The sequence below is a fragment of the Hyla sarda genome, chromosome 1, assembly GCF_029499605.1.
Source record: "Hyla sarda isolate aHylSar1 chromosome 1, aHylSar1.hap1, whole genome shotgun sequence".
NCBI classification, from domain to species: domain Eukaryota; kingdom Metazoa; phylum Chordata; class Amphibia; order Anura; family Hylidae; genus Hyla; species Hyla sarda.
Genome location: NC_079189.1, coordinates 511545964 through 511566879, shown reverse-complemented (window position 1 = coordinate 511566879; position 20916 = coordinate 511545964). Strand labels below are relative to the sequence as shown.

Sequence of the window (20916 nt, the reverse complement as noted above, 5' to 3'; positions counted from 1 at the left end):
AGTCAAAATCACCCTCCTTTTCCCATAAAAAAAACAGTGTAAATAAAAATAAACATATGTGGTATCACCGCGTGCGTAAATGTCCGAATTATAAAAATATATCATTAGTTAAACCGCACGGTCAATAGCGTATGCGCAAAAAAAATTCAAAAGTATAAAATAATGTATTTTTTGTCACTTTTTATATCATGAAAAAATGAATAAAAAGTGATCAATAAGTCCGATCAATACAAAAATGGTACCAATAAAAACTTCAGATCACGGCACAAAAAATGAGCCCTCATACCGCCCCATACGCAGAAAAATAAAAAAGTTATAGGGGTCAGAAGATGACAATTTTAAACATATACATTTTCCTTCATGTAGTTATGATGTAATACAAAATCAAACCTACATAACTAGGGTATCATTTTAATTGTATGGACCTACAGAATAAAGAGAACTGTGTAGAAACGGAAGCCCCCAAAAGTTACAAAATGGCGTTTTTTTTTTTCAGTTTTGTCTCATAATGATTTTTTTTTCCGTTTCGCCGTAGATTTTTGGGTAAAATGACTGATGTCATTACAAAGTAGAATTGGTGGAGCAAAAAATAAGCCATCATATGGATTTTTAGGTGCAAAATTGAAAGAGTTATGATTTTTTAAAGGTAAGGAGAAAAAAACGAAAATGCAAAAACGGAAAAACCAAGAGTCCTTAAGGGGTTAAAAGGTCAGATCAATACCAAAATGGTACTGATACAAAAAACAGATTATGGCGCAAAAAATTAGCCCTCATACAGCCTGGTATGCAAATTTTTTTTTTCTAAAGCTACATGGATCAGAAAATTGCAATAAAAAAAATTAATTAAAAAAATTCAGATTTTTTATTTTATTAGTAAAACATGATGGAAACTATACAAATCTGGTATTGCTGCAATCAGGCTGGTTTAACCCCTTAAGGACTCAGGGTTTTTCAGTGTTTGCACTTTCGTTTTTGCTCCTTACCTTTTAAAAATCATAACCCTTTCAATTTTCCACCTAAAAATCCATATTATGGCTTATTTTTTGCGTCGCCAATTCTACTTTGCAGTGAAATTAGTCATTTTACCCAAAAATGCATGGCGAAACGAAAAAAAAAATCATTGTGCGACAAAATCGAAGAAAAAACGCAATTTTGTTATTTTTGGGGGCCTCCGTTTCTACGCAGTGCATATTTCGGTAAAAATTATGCCTTATCATTATTCTGTCGGTCCATACGGTTAAAATGATACCCTACTTATATAGGTTTGATTTTGTCGCACTTCTGGAAAAAATCATAACTATATGCAGGAAAATTTATACGTTTAAAAATGTCATCTTCTGACCCCTATAACTTTTTTATTTTTCCACGTACAGGGCGGTATGAGGACTCATTTTTTGCGCCGTGATCTGAAGTTTTTATCGGTATGATTTTTGTTTTGATCGGACTTTTTGATCACTTTTTATTCATTTTTTAATGGTATAAAAAGTGACCAAAATACGCTTTTTTGGACTTTGGAATTTTTTTGCGCGCACGCCATTGACGTGCGGTTTAATTAATGATATATTTTATAGTTCGGACATTTACGCACGCGGCGATACCACATATGTTTATTTTTATTTTTTTTTACACTGTTTTATTTTTTTTATGGGAAAAGGGGGGTGATTCAAACTTTTATTAGGGAAGGGGTTAAATGACCTTTATTAACACTTTTAAAAAAAAAATTTTTTGCAGTGTTATAGGTCCCATAGGGACCTATAACACTGCACACACTGATCTTCTACACAGATCACAGGCGTGTATTAACACGCCTGTGATCAGTGTTATCGGCGCTTGACTTCTCCTGCCTGGATCTCAGGCACGGAGCAGTCATTCGCCGATCGGACACCGAGGAGGCAGGTAAGGGCCCTCCCGGTGTCCGGTCAGCTGTTCGGGACGCCGCGATTTCACCGCGGCGGTCCCCAACAGCCCGACTGAGCAGCCGGGTCACTTTCAGTTTCGATTTAGAAGCGGCGGTCAGCTATGACCGCCGCTTCTAAAGGGTTAATACCACACATCGCCGCGATCGGCGATGTGTGGTATTAGCCGCGGGTCCCGGCCGTTGATGAGCGCCGGGACCGACGCGATATGATGCGGGATCGCGGCGCGATCCCGCTTCATATGGCAGGAGCCGGCGCAGGACGTAAATATACGTCCTGCGTCGTTAAGGGGTTAAAGTATCAAAACAACATGTTAGCTTAACCACAAGGTAAATGGTGTAGAAAAGAAAACCACCAAATCTGCTAAATTTTCTTTTACTATTTCAATTTCACTTACAATTTCAATTTCGGGGGAATATGTTATGGAAAAATTAAAAGGTATCATTATAGTAGTTAGTTATGGCTATAATAGGGCAAGGAGGAAAAAACGCCAGGACAAGTGGATCGTCATGAGGGACAAGTAGATTTTGCTCCATTTTAGTACCGTGGACAAGTAGTTTTTTATTAAATTTCCACACCCCTGCGCCTCAAATTAAAGCCCATAGACTTCTATGGGATTCCTCACTCCCATTCACACTTATGAATTTCAGAAGTGTGAATAGACTTTAAAGGGGTACTCCAGTGAAAACCTTTTTTCTTTTAAATCAACTGGTGCCAGAAAGTTAAACATATTCCTTTCTTTTTGGAACACTGATGAGATCACGAGCACAGTGCTCTCTGCTGACATCTCTGTCCATTTTAGCAACTGTGCATAGCAGATGTATGCTAAGGGCAGCATGGTGGCTTAGTGGTTAGCACTGTTGCCTTGGGTTCAAATCCCACTAAGGACAACAATAAATAAAGACTCATTATTATTATAATGTCAGCAGAGAGCAGTGTGCTCGTGATCAGAGAGCATTCCAAAAAGAAAAGAATTTCCTCTGTAGTATTCAGCAGCTAATAAGTACAGGAAGGATTAAGATTTTTTTAATAGAAGTAATGTAAAAATCTGTTTTAACTTTCTGCCACCAGTTGATTTAAAAGAAAAAAGGTTTTCACCGGAGTACCCCTTTAAGGCTAGAATCATGTTAGCTGGGAGTCAATAGGGAAATATAATACACCATACCTACATGATGTTTTTGTTGACATTTTGTTTGTCTTCAAGACTTTTGTGGTGCTTTTTGGCTCGTTGACATGTTTCAAAATCGCAGCATACTCTGACTTTGCAGCTTTTTTCCTGATTTTGTGACAATTTCCTCTCATTGACTCTCATAGTTTAAAAAAAAAAAAAAAAAAAAAGCCAAATGCCAGGAAAAAATGCATGACTGTTGGCATATATTCTTTTATAGATAAAAATCCTTAACCCCTTAAGAACCAGGGGTTTTTCCGTTTTTGCGCTTTCATTTTTTCCTCCTTACCTTTAAAAAATCATAATTTGGGGGCTTCCGTTTCTACGCAGTACATTTTTTGGTAAAAATGACACCTTATCTTTATTCTATAGACCCATAAGATTAAAATGGTACCCTACTTATATATATAGGTTTGATTTTGTCGTACCTCTGGAAAAAATCATAACTGCATGCAGGAAAATTTATATGTTTAAAATTGTCATCTTCTGACCCCTATAACTTTTTTATTTTTTGCGTATGGGGCGGCATGAGGGGTCATTTTTTGCGCAGTGATCTGAAGTTTTTATTGGTACCATTTTTGTATTGATTGGACTTTTTGATAGTTTTTATTCATTTTTTCATGATATAAAAAGTGACCAAAAATACACTATTTTGGACTTTGGAATTTTTTTGAACGTACGCCATTGACCGTGCGGTTTAATTAACAATATATTTTTATAATTTGGACATTTCCACAGGCGGAAATACCACATATGTTTATTTAGAATTGGGAAAAGGGGGAGGCCCGACCCGCTATGACCCCTGCGTTATAGTAAGGGAGAGGACTCAGGACGTACCGGTATGTCCTTGGTCCTTAAGGGGTTAAAGGGTACTCCGTTTTTTTTTTTTAAATAAACTGGTGCCAGAAAGTTAAACAGATTTGTAAATTACATCTATTAAAAAATCTTAGTCCTTCCAGTACTTATTAGCTGCTGAGTACTACAGAGGAAATTATTTTCTTTTTGGAACACAGAGCTCTCTGCTGACATCACAAGCACAGTGCTCTCTGCTGACATCTCTGTTCATTTTAAGAACTGTCCAGAGTAGGAGAAAATCCCCATAGCAAACATATGCTGCTCTGGACAGTTCCTAAAATGGACAGAGATGTCAGCAGAGAGCACTGTGCTCGTGATGTCAGCAGAGAGCTCTGTGTTCCAAAAAGAAAAGAATTTCCTCTGTAGTATTCAGCAGCCAATAAGTACTGGAAGGATTAAGATTTTTTTTATAGAAGTAATATACAAATCTGTTTAACTTTCTGGCACCAGTTGATTTAAAAAAAAAAAGTTTTACACCGGAGTACCCCTTTAAATCACATGATAAAAGAATCACTGGAGAGATAAAAAAAAAAAAACACCACATAAAAACACCTATACTTATAGATGCTATTTTGTGGGAGAATGCAGCTTTTTTGTGGCCTTTTTTTCATGGGTGTAGGGCTGTATTTTATTTTTAAGAAATTGTCCATTAGTTCCAACAAAGTAAAATGTTCATTCTGCACAAATTTTCTGTACAATTGAGTGTTTTAACCTTGTGGGAACAATAGGTTTACACACTGGTGTTTTTTTTGGAAAGCTGCCTCTGCAGTTTTTGAGCCAAAGACAGGAGTGTATTCAAATGGAATGGGAAATATAAAGAAAGGACTTATACTTCTCCTTTCTACTGGATCCACTTCTGACTCAACAACTTCAGTGGCATTTTCCCCCCAAAAACACCAGTAAAAACCTGTGTGTAAACCTAGCCTTAGGGTACGTTCCCACATACAGGATCTGCTACATATTTTTGCTGTTTGAAGTTAATGGGTAGCAAAATCATCTGCACAAAATATGCAGCAGATCGTGTACATGTGAACGTACCCTTAGGGTACGTTCAGACAAGCGGATCTACAGCGTATTTTATGCTGTCAATCCGCCGCCAATGGAACCCTGCAGGGTGACTCAGATGTGCCTGCTGGGAGCAGCAATATGCCGCTATGAGCAGACACACTGCTGCAATGTTTAAGTTGCCGCGTGCATGTGCTGTATGCTTGCACATCGCTGCTGCTCTCGGCCTAGCTCAGGGAGCAGGGGGAGTGGCTGCAATGAGTGCGAGTACACCGTGCATGCGCAGCAACTCGCTTATCGCAGCAGTGTGTCTGCTCATAGCGGCATATTGCTGCTCCAAGCAGGCACATTTGAGTCACCCTGCAGGGGTCCATAGGCATCGGATCCACAGTGTAAAATACGCTGTGGATCTGGCCGTCTGAACCTATCTTTAGAGTATTTTTTCCCTATATTAGCATGACAATTGTCCTCTAGAGATATATACTGAAATGGTTTGCAGAGTTTGGTGTAGAGGGGGCCTACAAAATGCAATACTTTTAGGATAACATTGGAAATGAAAAAGCACAAATTGATGTTATCTCTAGTGTCCATTTAGGTTTGGCTACCGAATGTAGGTGAGAGCCATGGAAAATTACATAAAGGATTTCAAAATTTCATATGTTGTTATATTGAAGCATTTATACAACAATCGTCCACAAACTTGTAGTACTAAACATAGTAATGAACTTGGTAGCAATGTAAACTTATTGTAGCATTAAATATAACAATTTAATGCTGATATTTCATAAATTTGATTCTTGTTCCTACTGTTTTGTGCTGTTTATTATTCTTATCTGCCTTATATACTTTTCCACTGATGCTGTTTACATGCTCATTGCTGATTGAATTTGCAATAGTGTGAAATGACTTGAACACTTTAAGTGAAACTCGTCCGAAAACTGTTTATAATGGATTATCCCATATGGGCTGTTGTTTAAATAGGAGCGGACTTGTCAAATTGTGCAATTGTAAAGCGACCTCATGTGTAAAGTTCAGTTGACACCTTCTCTTTTTTAAGATCTCTTCTACATCTGGTCATGTCAGACAAATGGGAGAATACTATTGCTTTCTGACATAACTGTACTTCAAGACAAAATAGTTTTATTTAAAATGATAAGGTCCATTAAGAAGGAAGAAAATATCAAATTTTTTTCCATTTCGCATTTTGATAACCATAACTGTTTTATTTTTCCCATATAAAGAGTCATATGAAGGCTTTTTGATTGTATTTTAGAATACCGTAACTCTTCTTTTAAAGGGGTTATCCAGAAATAGAAAAACAGAGCTTTGAATGGAGCAAAGTTGTAATACCACTCACAACTTTTGGAGCTGTTTTTGAAATACATTTTTCTATTCTATTCTATTCTATTTCTGTTTTTTCTATTCCTGGATAAACCCTTTAAAGGAGAAATGCAGCAGAAATCATTTCAGTTCCCCTGGGCCTGGGCTGCAAAAACTAAAAAAAAAAAAAAAAAAACACATTAAAGGGGTACTTTAAATCTACTTTTGAATCTACTTTTTAAATAAACTGGTGCCAGAAAGTTAAACAGATTTGTAAATTACTTTACTCTTCCAGTACTTTTTAGCAGCTGTATGCTACAGAGGGAATTATTTTCTTTTTTAATTTATTTTTTGTCTTGTCCACAGTGCTCTGCTGACACCTGATGCCCGTATCAGGAACTGTCCAGAGCAGGAGAAAATCCCCATAGCAAACCTGTGCTGCTCTGGACAGTTCCTGATTTGGGCATCAGGTGTCAGCAAAGAGCACCGTGGGCAAGACAACAAAGAAATTCAAATAGAAAAGAATTTTCTCTGTAGCATACAGATGCTTAAAAGTACTGGAAGGGTAAAGATTTTTTAATAGAAGTAATTTACAAATCTGGCACCAGTTGATTTAAAAAAGAATGTTTTCCAGTGGAGTACCCCTTTAACTCACCTTGCTACGTTCCCCCATTGCTCCGGTATCGGCATCCTGTATCCCGTATCACCGGCTGCAGCGATGTCCCGCCTCGGCCGGTGATAGGCTGAGCAAATTGTCATGTAAGGAGCTCGGGCCGGCTCCTTACATGACAGTGCGCTCAGCTTATCACCGGCCAAGGCGGGAAATCAATGCGGCCTGCAATACGCTGACCACAGTGTGATGTTTCGAGCCTAAGAAGTGGGGAGCCTAGCAGCGCCGGCTTTTTCGTTTTTGCAGCCCAGGCACATGGGAACTTAAAAGATTTCTCCCGCTTTTCTCCTTTAATTTTGCCATATAATATGCTTTGAATTTGGAAAAAATATTATGTAAAAAAAAACACAATTTTGAAAATGAATATTTTTTTTTCCCATCAACCAAGCTATATGAAGGCTCATTTTTTGCATTGTGATCTGTAATTTCTAATGGCAATATCTTGATGTATATGATCTCCTTTTATTACATTTTTTTCTAGGAAGTGATGTGACAAAAAATGCAACTTGAGCATTTTTTTTTCTATTTACCCCATTCACTGTATGAGATCAATAAAATATGTTTTTCATTTTTTGTTTTCATGGTTTTTTTCTTTGAGGTGGTGATAAGAATTTTTAATATAGGGGGATTTTTTATTATATTTTTACAAATATTTTTTCTTTTTTACTTTTTTTTCACAATTATTAAGTCCCCCAAGGAGACTTGTATGAGCAGTCTTTTGATTGTATGCCCATTTGTGTGAAAGTGTTAAGGATGGTTTTATACGCAACTTTTTGTGGTTATTTTTATATCAGTCTTTAATTTTGTCTTTTTGAGCCAAAGAAATAAGTGAAGCAGGAAGGAGAACTATATATCCTTCCTTTATATTTCCTGTTCCTTCTGGCTTTGGCATGTCAGATCGCCGGGATCCCGCCGCTGGGAACCCCCGAGATCTAGTCTGCACCACCCTGCTATCATTACTTCACAGAGCAGACTCGCTCTGTGCCTAATGACGGGCAATGCAGGGGCCGGAGCATCGTTACGTCACGGCTCCGCCTCCTCATGATGTAACGGCCCGCCCCCTCAATACAAGTCTATGGGAGGGGGCGTGGTGGCCATCATCAGGACTGTGGAGTCGGTAAATAAATGTTCCGACTCTGACTCCGACTCCGGAGTTTTCTGTACTTCCAACTCCGACTCCCAGACTCCTCTGTATTAATATGCAAATGTATTTTATACATTCCTTGAAGAAAAGAAAGGCAACATACATGTCATTACCGCAGGACTACTGGCTGGGAAGCCAACAGTCTACTGTATTGAACAGTTTGTGTGCTAATCTGCTGCTGAAGATAGGGCAGTGGGAGGATCCAGGAAGGGGCATTTATTATAAAACATGATTTCCCTAGTAGAATCCCATAGTCATGTTTAAAGTTTAAAGGGGTACTCCGCCCCTAGACATCTTATCCCCTATCTAAAGGACAATTTCTCCCGAGTACGGAAATACCCCATATGTGGCCCTAAGCTGTTACTTTGAAATACAACACGGCTCTCAAGTGAGAGAGCGCCATGCGTATTTGAGGCCTGAATTAGGGATTTGCACAGGGGCGGACCTGGGTGCAAGAATTACACTTTCCTCCGATACCAAAATTACCCTACGGCAGTGTTTCCCAAACAGGTTGCCTCCAGCTGTTGCAAAACTCCGAGCATGTCTGGACAGTCAATAGCTGTCCAGCAACATTGGGAGTTGTTGTTTTGCAATAGCTGGAGGCTCCATTTTAGAAATCGTGCTGTCCCAGATGCACTCATTATTGGGGGGAGGGTGGGGGGGGGGGGACAATGTGTAGGGGTATGTGTATATGTAGTGTTTTCCTTTTTATTTTGTGTTAGTGTAGTGTAGTGTGGTGTTTTTAGGGTACAGTCCTCTGATGATGCTGGGTATACCCTTTGTTGGCAATGACAGAGGTCAAACATGTTCTGTAAGTCTTCACAAGGTTTTCACATACTGTTGCTGGTATATTGGCCCATCCCTCCATACAGATCTCCTCTAGAGCAGAGATGTTTTGGGGCTGTCGCTGGGCAACACGGACTTACAACTTCCTCCAAGGGTTTTCTTTGGGGTGGAGATCTGGAGACTTGCTAGGCCACTCCAGGACGCTGAAATGCTTCTTATGAAGCCACTCCTTCGTTGCCCAGGTGGTGTGTTTGGGATCATTACCATGCTGAAAGACCCAGCCACATTTCATCTTCAAAGCCCTTGCTATTGGAAGTAGGTTTTCACTCAAAATCTCACGATACATGGCCCCATTCATTCTTTCCTTTACACGGATGAGTCATCCTGGCCCCTTAGCAGAAAATCAGCCCCAAAGCATGATGTTTCCACCCCCATGAATCACAGTAGGGATGGTGTTCTTTGGATGCAAATCAGCATTCTATCTCCTCCAAACACGACGAGTTGAGTTTTTACCAAAAAGTTCTACTTTGGTTTCATCTGACCATATGACATTCTCCCAATCCTCTTCTGGATCATCCAAATGCTCTATTGCAAACTTCAGACGGGCCCGGACATGTACTGGCTTAAGCAGGGGAACACGTCTAGCACTGCATGATTTGAGTCCCTGGCGTTGTAGTGTGTTACTGATGGGAGCCTTTTTTACTTTGGTCCCAGCTTTCTGCAGGTCATTCACTAGGTCCCCCTATGTGGTTCTGGGATTTTTGCTGACCGTTCTTGTGATCATTTTGACACTACGGGGTGAGATCTTGCATTGAGCCCATGATCGAGGGAGATTATCAGTGGTCTTGTATGTCTTCCATTTTCTAATAATTGCTCCAACAATTGATTTCTTCGCACCAAGCTGCTTGCCTATTGCAGATTCAGTCTTCCCATCCTGGTGCAGGTCTACAATTTTGTTTCTGATGTCGTTCGACAGCTCTTTGGTCTTGGCCATAATGGATTTCGGAGTGTCTTTTAAACTGATAACTTGTTCAAACAGGTGCCATCAATACAGTAATGAGTGGAGGACAGAGGAGACTCTTAATGAAGAAGTTACAGGTCTGTGAGAGCCAGAAATCTTGCTTGTTTGTAGGTGACCAAATACTTATTTTACACCATAATTTGCAAATAAATTCTTAAAAAATCAGGTAATTTGATTTTATGGATTTTTTTTCTCATTATGTCTCTCATAGTTGAGGTATACCTATAATGAAAATTACAGGCCTCTCTCATCTTTTTAAGTGAGAGAACTTGCATAATTGGTGGCTGACTAAATACTAAATACTTTACCACTGTATATGTTTAGTCTTAAAGCCCTAAAAATTGTCCACAGTACCTAACATATTTGAAGACAAAAGTATCATAAACAAAACTATTTGGGCCCTGTTCACATAACATTTTGGTGCTATGTTGCTAGTACAGTACATATATTTAATGATTCCTGCAAAAAAAATAAAGTACTGTATATACTCGAGTATAAGCCAAGTTTTTCAGCACAATGTTTCATGCCGAAAATGTCCCCCTCAGTTTATACTTGAGTGATGGGAAAAAATTTATAAAAAATCACAGGCATACCGGTGGGGGTGGTGAGGGGATCTATGCTGCAGGGACAGTCCGACTTCCAGTGGGGAGGGTGAGCCGGTCCGGGCCATCCATCTTGACCAGAAGGCTCTCTTCTCCGCTCAGGGCCGGCCCTGGACTAGTGATGCTGCATTGATGCCGCCGTGCAGGGACGTCCGTGCGCAGCAGACGTCTGTGACGTCAGGGGCATCCCTACGTGGCTGCGTCAATGCAGCGCCACTAGTCTGGGGCCAGCCCGCAGTGGAGAAGAGGGCCTCTCGGTCAAGATGGATGGTCCAAACTGGCTCACCCTCCCCACTAGAAGTCAGACGGTCCCTGCAGCAATGTTGGATGGCTGCTAGGGAAGGACCGACAGAGCTACAACTGGGGAGGTGAGTAGAGAACAAGAGAGGGGGGGTCTGGATGATGACAGGGGGGTATTAGGGGGATCAGGATAATGATATGGGGGCAAGGGGGATCTGTATGATGGGGGGATGAGGGGGGTCTGGATGATGACAGGAGGGATGAGGGGGGGTCTGGAGAATGAAAATGGGAGTCGGGATGATGACAGAGGAGGGCGGGATGATGACGGGGGGGGGGGGGGGGATGATGACAGGGGGGGGATGGTATATTTCCCACCCTAGGCTTATACTCGAGTCAACAGGTTTTCTGGGTTCTTGGGGTGAAATTAGGGGCCTCGGCTTGTATTCGGAATGGCTAATACTCAAGTATATATGGTATACGTTCAAGAAACAACCTGAACAAAGTCACTACTAGTAAACTATAGAAAAAGGAAAATGTAGTTCAGCTCACCACCCAGTGCGGACATCAATGAACAGGACTGCGGTTCAGACAAAACCTATAGGTCAATTAAATACAAAACGGTGTTTTGTTTTTAATTGACCTATAGGTTTTGTCTGTTTTTTCATTTCCATGTTTTAACCTCAAGCAGTAAAAGTTATGTTTTAATCTTTTCTGTGAAGTGGACCCCACCATCCTTTGTTTTGACTAGTAAACTATGTTTATTAAAGTCAATGGATGAGATGGAAGTATGATGCAGTATACATTGGAATACCTTTTTGATGATTTCTCAACATATACCATTGACTTGAAATGTTTTATAAGTGTGGCCTTAAAGAAGTATTTCATTTTTTTTTTTTTTACTATACTTAGGCAGGTGCTAAATAAAAATATCCTAAAAATATCCTATGCTCTTGTCCCTCTATTCTTACAGAACTCCCAGTCTCGCTGTGCAGCACTTCCGGGTTTTGGATAGGTATGTACATTTCACATAAGACAATTCTGCATAACTAATCAAAGAGTGGCTGTCCACTATGACTCATAGTAGAAGGTCCCACACTGGCAGCCATTTTTGTTCACTTATCATAAGTCTTAATAAGACATATAGACAGTGATTGCCTTCATAATATAAATCCTTTTCTCAGCTAATATAAAATATGCCCACAGTAACAGATGAAAATATGTGTTTATTTGTTACCTAATCCAAGTTATCTGGGTACCAAGTTACCCAGGGACTATATATCCTTTAACCATCCTCACATTGTTTTTACGATATTCCCCAAATTTTAAGATCATCTGTTGAAGGATCAAACAGGCCTGTCGTCCTGAGGAATTGGAAAATGTGAACATCACACCTAATTGCTTGTTTAACATTGCAAAACCATGGGTATTATTGTAGCTGCTTCATCCACTACAGAGTTCTATATCCCTTCAGGAAACTCATGAAATGGGTTTCTATGATCAGGAACAGCAGGCAACTCTAAGATCACCATGTACAAAGCTAACCGTTGGCAATAGTGGTGAAAAGCACTCCGCCGCTGGACTCTGGAGCATTGGAAACATGTTCCTTGGAGTGAAGACTTACACCCTGATCCATGCATTAGACTGCAAGATAGAAAAGTGTGTTTGGCGTGCGTACAATGCTCTCTACTGTAATGCATAGTGCCTTCTCTAATTCACTCAAACTTACTTTAAAACTTTCCTGTAGAAAGCCTTCCCAGAAGAAAGGAGGCAGTTATACCTGGCAGCTCCATATATATCTTGCTTCCTCCTTATCTTCTGTACACAGAATGCTTTATTTGTGTTGAGGATACTATTGCAAGTGGGGATTCTGGGTCACTGAGTACTTCTGTACTTATTAACAACCTGTTAACTCCTAATTGTAAAATTACTATTAAACATTCCGATTTTCCATTCTATGTTCCAGCCAGTCTTTCCCCTGTTTTTCATGTTTCATGTCCTTAGATCCCTCTGTAACCAAATTGACTTAGATTTTACCATACATTTCTTTGTGGAACATGCAGCATATGCTTTGTAAGTAAATTAAGATGAATTAGTTAATTGAATGATTTATACCCATTTACTGCTCTGTGATGTCATGATAAATGTGCATGTGTTACGGCAGGTAGGAAGCAGTGTTATTTGTTTTATATCATGCAGTGGAGAAACAAGCTGGCTAGGGTACATCCGGCTTCCTGCAGTATGTGCCAAGAACATTTCTGTTGCTACAGTTTTGCAATCCAGCCAGTAAATAAAGGCCAAATCATAAGTGGTTTATTGACGGAATATTCAGTCTAATTTGCACATGAATGATGCCGATTGCCTTGTAATTTCTAATAATACAATACTAAGTAAAAATCAAAGTACAAAGAATAGGAAAAGTATAATAAATGAAAGCTCTTCATTGTAAGATACTTCATTATTTTAAGTAAGTGTATTATAAGCAGTTCTCTAAATTTTTATTAAGCGGTTGACTGAATTTCAATATACTCTAGTAGGGAATTCTGGATTATCTTTTTTTCACACATTACAGCATTCACACTGCAGCCTTCATTACAAGTACCGTATATGTTGGAGTAATTCCCCAACATATTCGATGTATAATTATGATGGATGCCACTTAGCATACATACATCAGGCATAGTTTTCCAAATGTAAAAAAAAGTTTTCTCTGTATACAACGCTATTGAATAGGACAGCAAGTAAACATTTCATACACAGCAGAGAGCGAGTGCTATTCACTGCCTATGGCCAGACTGCACTTTCTGAGTTTAGTCTCCTTCCAGTCCAGCAGGAGACCAAAGTCTGTGCTTTTGAGCAGTTGGAATGTGGTCTGGAACAGAAGGAAGACCCCATAATGGCCATATTTATAAGCCCATGAAAGTGAGGTACAGGGAGTAAATTACAGGGAGTAAATTACAAATCTTATTTATTTACCTTCTCTATTATATACAAAAAAAATATTTTAATGACAGTGCCCATTTAACATTGCATAAGATAATTATGTGCTTAAAGCTTTCGGCTGAACAAAAAACATGTAAATTAAAATGTGTAGCCTTTGTGCATTTTTTATGAAAAACCTCATCAACCTCTCCTAACACCTTTTGGTATTCGTCGTAAATCTGACTGCAAGCCAGGCCTTATCAAACAACATCAGAGCTAGAACTTACAAGTGTCCTTGTATTTGCTGCTTAACCTATTTACTTTTTATTTTCAAGGATTTTTTTTACTTGTAAAATTGCAGTCTGTAATCTGTAGGACAACTTTGGAAGCCTACAGGTTATTATCATGACCGATAGCTATCAGATAATAGCAGTAATTCTGTTCATGTAATTGTCTAACATATTATTCCATCAGCTCCAGAGAGTTGCCTTAAATTTCTTGATACAATCGTTCTAAGTTGCATGACTATAGGCTTTATTGTACCTTTGTATACCTCCGATTTAATGCAGAGGTACCCATAGGTTTATATATAAATCATAAGACAGTGTGACATGTTTCATCTGATGCCTTATTGAGGAGTTATTTTCCTATAGGCACTTCTTCAAGAGGAGGATTCCTCTGTAACACGGTGCCCTATGGAGGCATCATATGATGTTACCCTGAATGCCTGCGGTACCTCACCTATAGTTTTTCTAGTAATAAAGCCATATACTGAGAAATATTTTTGTTTTATTACCGTATTTGTTTTTATTCTCAGATTGTAGATTTTTTTTATTCTGAACATGATTATGGTAGTGGTTATTTTGTGAACAGCATTCAGAAATATGCTTTACAGCAGCCACATGGACCCAAGAAACATGTGAACAACAGATGTTCATTGACATCTGTGGCTGTGGGAGAAGGCATGCTCTGTAACCTGTGCTGAAGTCATTATGAAGGGAGGAGGAAGAGGGGAGCTGTGACCATCCCCTAATATAAATGGTAGATCCTGTGTTATCTATACACTGATGTTACCTTCTACTGTAATCCTGCCTGTGATGATAACAAAGAGTCTGCTGAGAAGTGACCTCCACAGTACAGGAAACGTCAGCCTATTATGAGACTCAGTTATCAGAGTGAAAGCTGAAAAATTTTGGGATTATTTTTAAACATAGCTAGTGATGTGTAAAATAATACAATCCCCAAAAATTTTAAAGGGAACCAATCATCAGATTTTACCCTATATAACGCTTATAACGACTAGTTTATAACTTCATATCTTCACCATCCCTGGGGCAGAAGCGTCCCCCGGGGATGGTGAGGACAACAATTTTACCCTATATAACTCTTTGCCAAGCATTATATAGGGTAAAATCTGATGATTGGTTCCCTTTAACTAGTATGTTTAACATATAAAACCTAATTTAAACAACAGGTCATTTTCTGATGACACATTTCCTTTAAGAACTATGAGTTAAAAAGAAAAAAAGGCTATCTCAAACAAATGACGTGCAACACAGTACATGGCAGATAACAGCCTGCTGAGCGATAACCAAATGAACACAGGACCCACAGTGCTGCAAATGAAGTAAGAGAATGTAATCAGAAAACAACAAAACAGAGATAAAAGTGAGTACATATTATATTCAGGTTTTACAGCCTACAGTCAACTGTAGATATAAAGAAAAGGTATCGTCTATCTTAGTATTAAAACCAGTTACTGGATCACATGTTTTTTATATATATTATTTTTACTCTATATATTTTTTAATCAGTAAATGATTATGGGGAAGCCATATTGTCCAAGCTTTCTCTCTAAGACTGTGTTTTCACTTGGCAGTTTTCTGGAAAACTGCCACTGCAGTTTTTGAGCCAAAGCCAGAAGAGGATTCAGCAAGTCCTTTCTTTATGTTTCCTTTTGCATACACTTTGGGTCAAAAACTTCAGTGGCAGTTTTCAAACAAAAAAACTGTCAAATGGAAACCCAGCTTAAAGGGGTACTCCACTGTTCAGGATTTGGAACTAGACTTGCATTGAGGGGGCGGGGCATGGCATGAGGGGCAGGGCTATGACATCACAAGCTCCAAGCACCGGCTCCAGTGTTTGGAACAGTTTGTTCCAAACACTGAGCAGCGAAGGACCCCTTTAAAGGGGTTCTCCAGTGCTTACACATCTTGCCGCGATCATGCACTCGGCACCCTGTTTGTAATCAAGCCTCCCGTAGGCTTGCATTGAGGGGCGGAGCGTGACGTCACACGGGGGCGGAGGCGTGACGTCACACGCCGCCGGCCCTGTAGTCGCCCGTAATCAGACCCGGAGTGAACACGCTCCGGGGACTGATTACAAACGGGGTGCCGCAGCCACATGAAAACAAAGAAAAATTTACTGGAGGACTCTCATTGACTTTTATGGGTAAGTTTTCTAGGCCACCAGTGCTGGCCGTGAGCGCATTTCCCTGCTCTCCCCTGCATACCCGCATGCGAATCCCAGCCCGTCATTCACCTCGGTCCCCTGCTTCCTCCTCTTCTGCCTCTCAGCTCCCGCACGCGTGTCCCCATCTCCTAGGGCGCGCCCGCATTGGAGCTTTAAGATTTAAAGGGCCAGTACGCCCATAATTATGTGCAACACCTGTGTCTTCTCTATAAGTTCCTGCACCTCCCCCACTTCCCTGCGGGATCTTTATTTCCTTGTGCCATTAAGAAAGTATTACTGTGTTTAGCTGTGCCTTGTTACTGACCTCCTGCTATGTTCCTGACCTTGCTCCTGTGCCACCTGCCTACTGACCTCCTGCTTCGTTACTGACTATGCACCTGTGCTGCCAACCCTGACCTTCTGCTATCCTGACTACGAGTTGCTTTTTCCCATCTGTACCTCGAATCTCCTCAGCCGCCTGTGTGGTCGAGTCATGCCAGGGGTAGCGACCTGGATGCCGCCTGCTGCAACAAGTCCATCCTGCTTTGCGACGGGCTCTGGTGAAAACCAGCCAAGCAATGTATTGAGGTTCCCCCTCAAAAAACATTGGCTAGACATTTTAAGAAGTACCACATTTGTGATAGTTCTTTGTTGCAGGTCAGAGGTATTGACATGGGGATACGTGGAGGTAATTGGAAAAAAATACTTGCACAGAAAGAAAGCAGATGGATTAAAGTCCTGGGAACAAGAACCCCGGGAACGAAGTTAATAGCTTCGTTCCTTTCCTGTAAGTATCAAGTGATTCCATCTAAGTAATAGTTATGTTGTACATAAGATGATACAGTATTGTCCTCATGACGACGGCAGGATACAGCAGGAGGTGAGTTGTTTGCATCCTGCTGTTGCTAAGCAACAACTCCCAGCATGCACAGCCAAATGGCATGCTGGGAGTTGTAGTTTTGCAACAGCTGGTGGTAAAACTACAACTCCCAGCATGCCCTTTGGCTGTTTGTGCATGCTGGGGCTTGTAGTTATGCAACAGCTGGAGGCACTTTTTTTCTATGAAAAATTGTGCCTCCAGTTGTTGCATAACTGCAACAACCAGTATGCACAAACGGGTATGCTGGGCGATGTAGTAGTGTGCCTACAGCTGTTGCAAAACTACAGCTCCCAGCATGCCCTTTGGCTGTCAATGCATGCTGAGAGTTGTAGTTTTGCAACAGCTGAAGGCACACTTGTTGTGAAACACTGAGTTAACTAAAAAACTGTGTTTCGCAACCAGTGTGCCTCCAGCTGTTGCATAACTTTAACTCCCAGCATGCACGGACAGCCAAAGGGCATGCTGAGAGTTGTACTTTTGCAACAGCTGGAGATCCCCCCCCCCCCCCCCCATACAAGGTAGATTCACATGGTTGGGTTTACAGTGAGTTTCCCCACTGCAAGTTTGAGTGTAAATGTACTCTAAAAACACTACACTACACCTACACAAAATAAAAAGTAAAACACTACATATACACAGTTTAACCCCCCCCCCCGTCCCCCCAATAAAAAAAATGTCTCAAACGGCACTGTTTCTAAAGCGAAGCCTCCAGCTGTTGAAAATCAACAACTCCCAGACAGACAGCCACTGACTGTCAAGGCATGCTGGGAGTTTTGCAACAACTGGAGACACCCTGTTTGGGAAACACTGCCGTAGGGTGTTTTGGTGGTGGATGCAAATCCCCAATTCATGCCTCAAATGCGCATGGTGCTCTCTTGCTTTGGAGCCTGTCATATTTCAAGGCAACAGTTTAGTGCCACATATGGAGTATTTCCGTACTCGAGAGAAATTGCAATACAAATTTTGGGGTTCTTTTTCTCCTTTTACCCCTTATGAAAGTTAAAGTTGGGGTCTACACCAGCCTGTTAGTGTAATTTTATGTAATTTTAACATGCTGGTGTTGCCCCATACTTTTAATTTTCACAAGCGGTAAATCTGTAACGCAGTTTATCCTGAGTACGGAAATACCCCATATGTGGATGCAAAGTGCTCTGCGGGCGCACAACATGGCTTAGAAATGAGAGTGCACCATGTACATTTGAGGTCTAAATTGGCTGATTTTACAGCGGTTCTGACATAAACGCAAAACAATAAATATCCACATGTGACCCCATTTTGGAAACTACACCCCTCATGGAACGTAACAAGGGGTATAGTGAGCCTTAACACCCCACAGGTGTTTGCCGAAATTTCGTTAAATGGGCTCTGTCACCAACATTTTTTTTTTTGATATGTAGTGTTGAGCGGCATAGGCCATATTCGAATTTGCGATATTTCGCGAATATATGGACGAATATTCGTCATATATATTCTCTAAATTCGCATATTTGTAATATTCGCAGCATATTTTCGTAGATGCGAAATTTCGCATATTCAAAAATTTGCATATGGGAAAATTAGCATATACACAAATTTGCATATGCGAAAATTCGAATATGCAAAAATTTGCATATGCTAATGCTAGCATATGCGAAAATTCGCACGCCAGTCTCACACAGTAGTATTAGAGCCTTCTTTACACCACACAAGCTGGAAGCAGAGAGGGATGATCACTGTGAGGTGTACTGTAAAAAAAAAAAATAAATCGTAATTGCGAATATAGTGCTATATTCGCGAATATTCGCAAATTCGCGAATATGCGATATTCGCGAATAAAATTCGCATTGCGAATATTCGCGAGCAACACTATTGATATGTTGTAGTACTTATGTACTACAACATATCTCTAATACAGTTTAATTTTTTTTATTTATTAAAATGCTTTAATTTACATTTGAAAACCGGCCACTAGGGGTCTCCCTCCTAGTGGCCGGCTGCAGGCTGATTTGACGTCATGCTTGAATTCGGACCGATGCCGGCAGAGCATCGGTCCTAATTCATTCAGCCTGCGCTCGCTCCCTGCCTGTCAATCAGACAGGTGGGAGCGAGCGCTGTGAAAGTCGGGGCTGCGCGCATTGGCTACCTAGCCTCGCGCGCCGGCCACTCCTCTCGATATACGCGTGGCAGCGCGCAGTGCTGCGCTGCTGTCTTGGACATAGGGAGTTGTAAGGTATTGGGGGAGCGGGTAGCACCTTATAGGGAGTTTTTTTGAGGCGGGCCGGGGGGGGGGGGCGGGTTTGGGGGCGATGGGGGGGGGGGATTTGCGCTGTGGTCGTGGTCTTATAAGGACCTGGGGGGGATTTATGGAGGGAGCGGGGCGCCGTCACCGTTACATTACAAGATTGTTTTCAGCACAGGGTGCCTCTAGTTGTTTCACCACTACAACTCCCAGCATGCCCTGACAGCCAATAGATGTCCGGCCAAGCTGGTAGTTGTAGTGGTGAAACAGCTGGAGGCACCCTGTATAAGTGAACTAAGGGCGGAAGTCGGCCCCCCCAGCAGGCATCAGTGACATCACGCCTGCTGGGGAAGTCTGCCTGGTAGTGAGCACACTACCAGGCAGACACAAAGTTATTTCTAAGATAGTAATAAAAAAAAAAATTAAAGGCAGGGAGGGGGTTAAGGATAGATGGGCAATAGGCAAGGACAGAAAAAAAAAATCTAGAATGGGGGAGATACTCTTTAAAGTTGGATGTGAAAATGAGACAAAATGTATTTTTTCACTAAAATGCTGGTGTTACCCTAAATTTTTCATTTTCACAAGGAAAAATAGGGAAAAAAAGCACCCCAAAATTTGTAGCCCCATTTCTTGGGTATGGAAATACCCCATATGTGGATGTAAAGTGCTCTGCGGGCGAACTACAATGCTCAGGAGAGAAGGAGCGCCATTGGGCTTTTGGAGAGAGAATGTGTCAGGAATTTAAGGCCATGTGTGTTTACAAAGCCCCCATGGTGCCAGAACAGTGGACACCCCCACATGTGACCTCATATTGAAATCTACACCCCTCACAGAATTTCATAAGGGGTGCAGTGAGCATTTATGCCCCACTGGTGTCTGACAGATTTTCGGAACTGTGGTCCGTGAAAAAAAAAAAAAAATTTACCACTGACATAAAGTAGAATATGTCACAAAAAACTGTCTTGGAATCAGAATGAAAAGTAAAAGCATCCCAGAGTTATTAATGCTTAAAGTGACAGTAGACAGTGGTCAGAAATTTTAAACATACTTATTTTGCTAAGAACGTTTGCCCCTTGTTTTGAAAGCAGTGCAATAATAGAAAAGCATATAAACATAGTTATTGTTTTAATTGCATTGAACCACAGAATAAAGAGAATGTGTAATTTTTCCCATAAAGTGCACTGTGTGGCTCTGTGGATGGAAAAAATAAAAGGCGAGAAGGAAAAATTATAACACACCAATAAAATTTACTGTGTCCTCAGGGCAAAAATGGACAGTGTCCTTAACCCCTTAAGGACCGGGGGGTTTTCCGTTTTTGCACTTTCGTTTTTTGCTCCTTGCCTTTAAAAAATCATAACTCTTTCAATTTTGCACCTAAAAATCCATAGGATTGCTTATTTTTTGCGCCACCAATTCTACTTTGTAATGACCTCAGTCATTTTACCCAAAAATCTGCGGTGAAACGAAAAAAAAATCATTGTGCGACAAAATTGAAAGAAAAACCTGCCATTTTGTAACTTTTGGGGGCTTCCGTTTCTACGTAGTACATTTTTCGGTAAAAATAACACCTTATCTTTATTCTGTAGGTCCATACGATTAAAATGATACCCTACTTGTATAGGTTTGATTTTGTCGTACTTCTGGAAAAAATCCTAACTACATGCAGGAAAATTTATACATTTAAAATTGTCATCTTCTAACCCCTATAACTTTTTTATTTT

General features: G+C 40.6%; 1 long non-coding RNA gene across 1 annotated transcript in view; it reads left to right on the top strand.

Annotated features, from left to right (window-relative positions):
* Positions 1-12742, top strand: part of LOC130290291 (uncharacterized) — a 61557-nt gene extending 48815 nt beyond the window's left edge. The window contains exons 3-4 of the long non-coding RNA XR_008847556.1: positions 11698-11739; positions 12181-12742. This is a non-coding gene — a long non-coding RNA (uncharacterized LOC130290291). The remainder of the gene's footprint in view (positions 1-11697; positions 11740-12180) is intronic.
* Positions 12743-20916: the final 8174 nt, after the last annotated feature.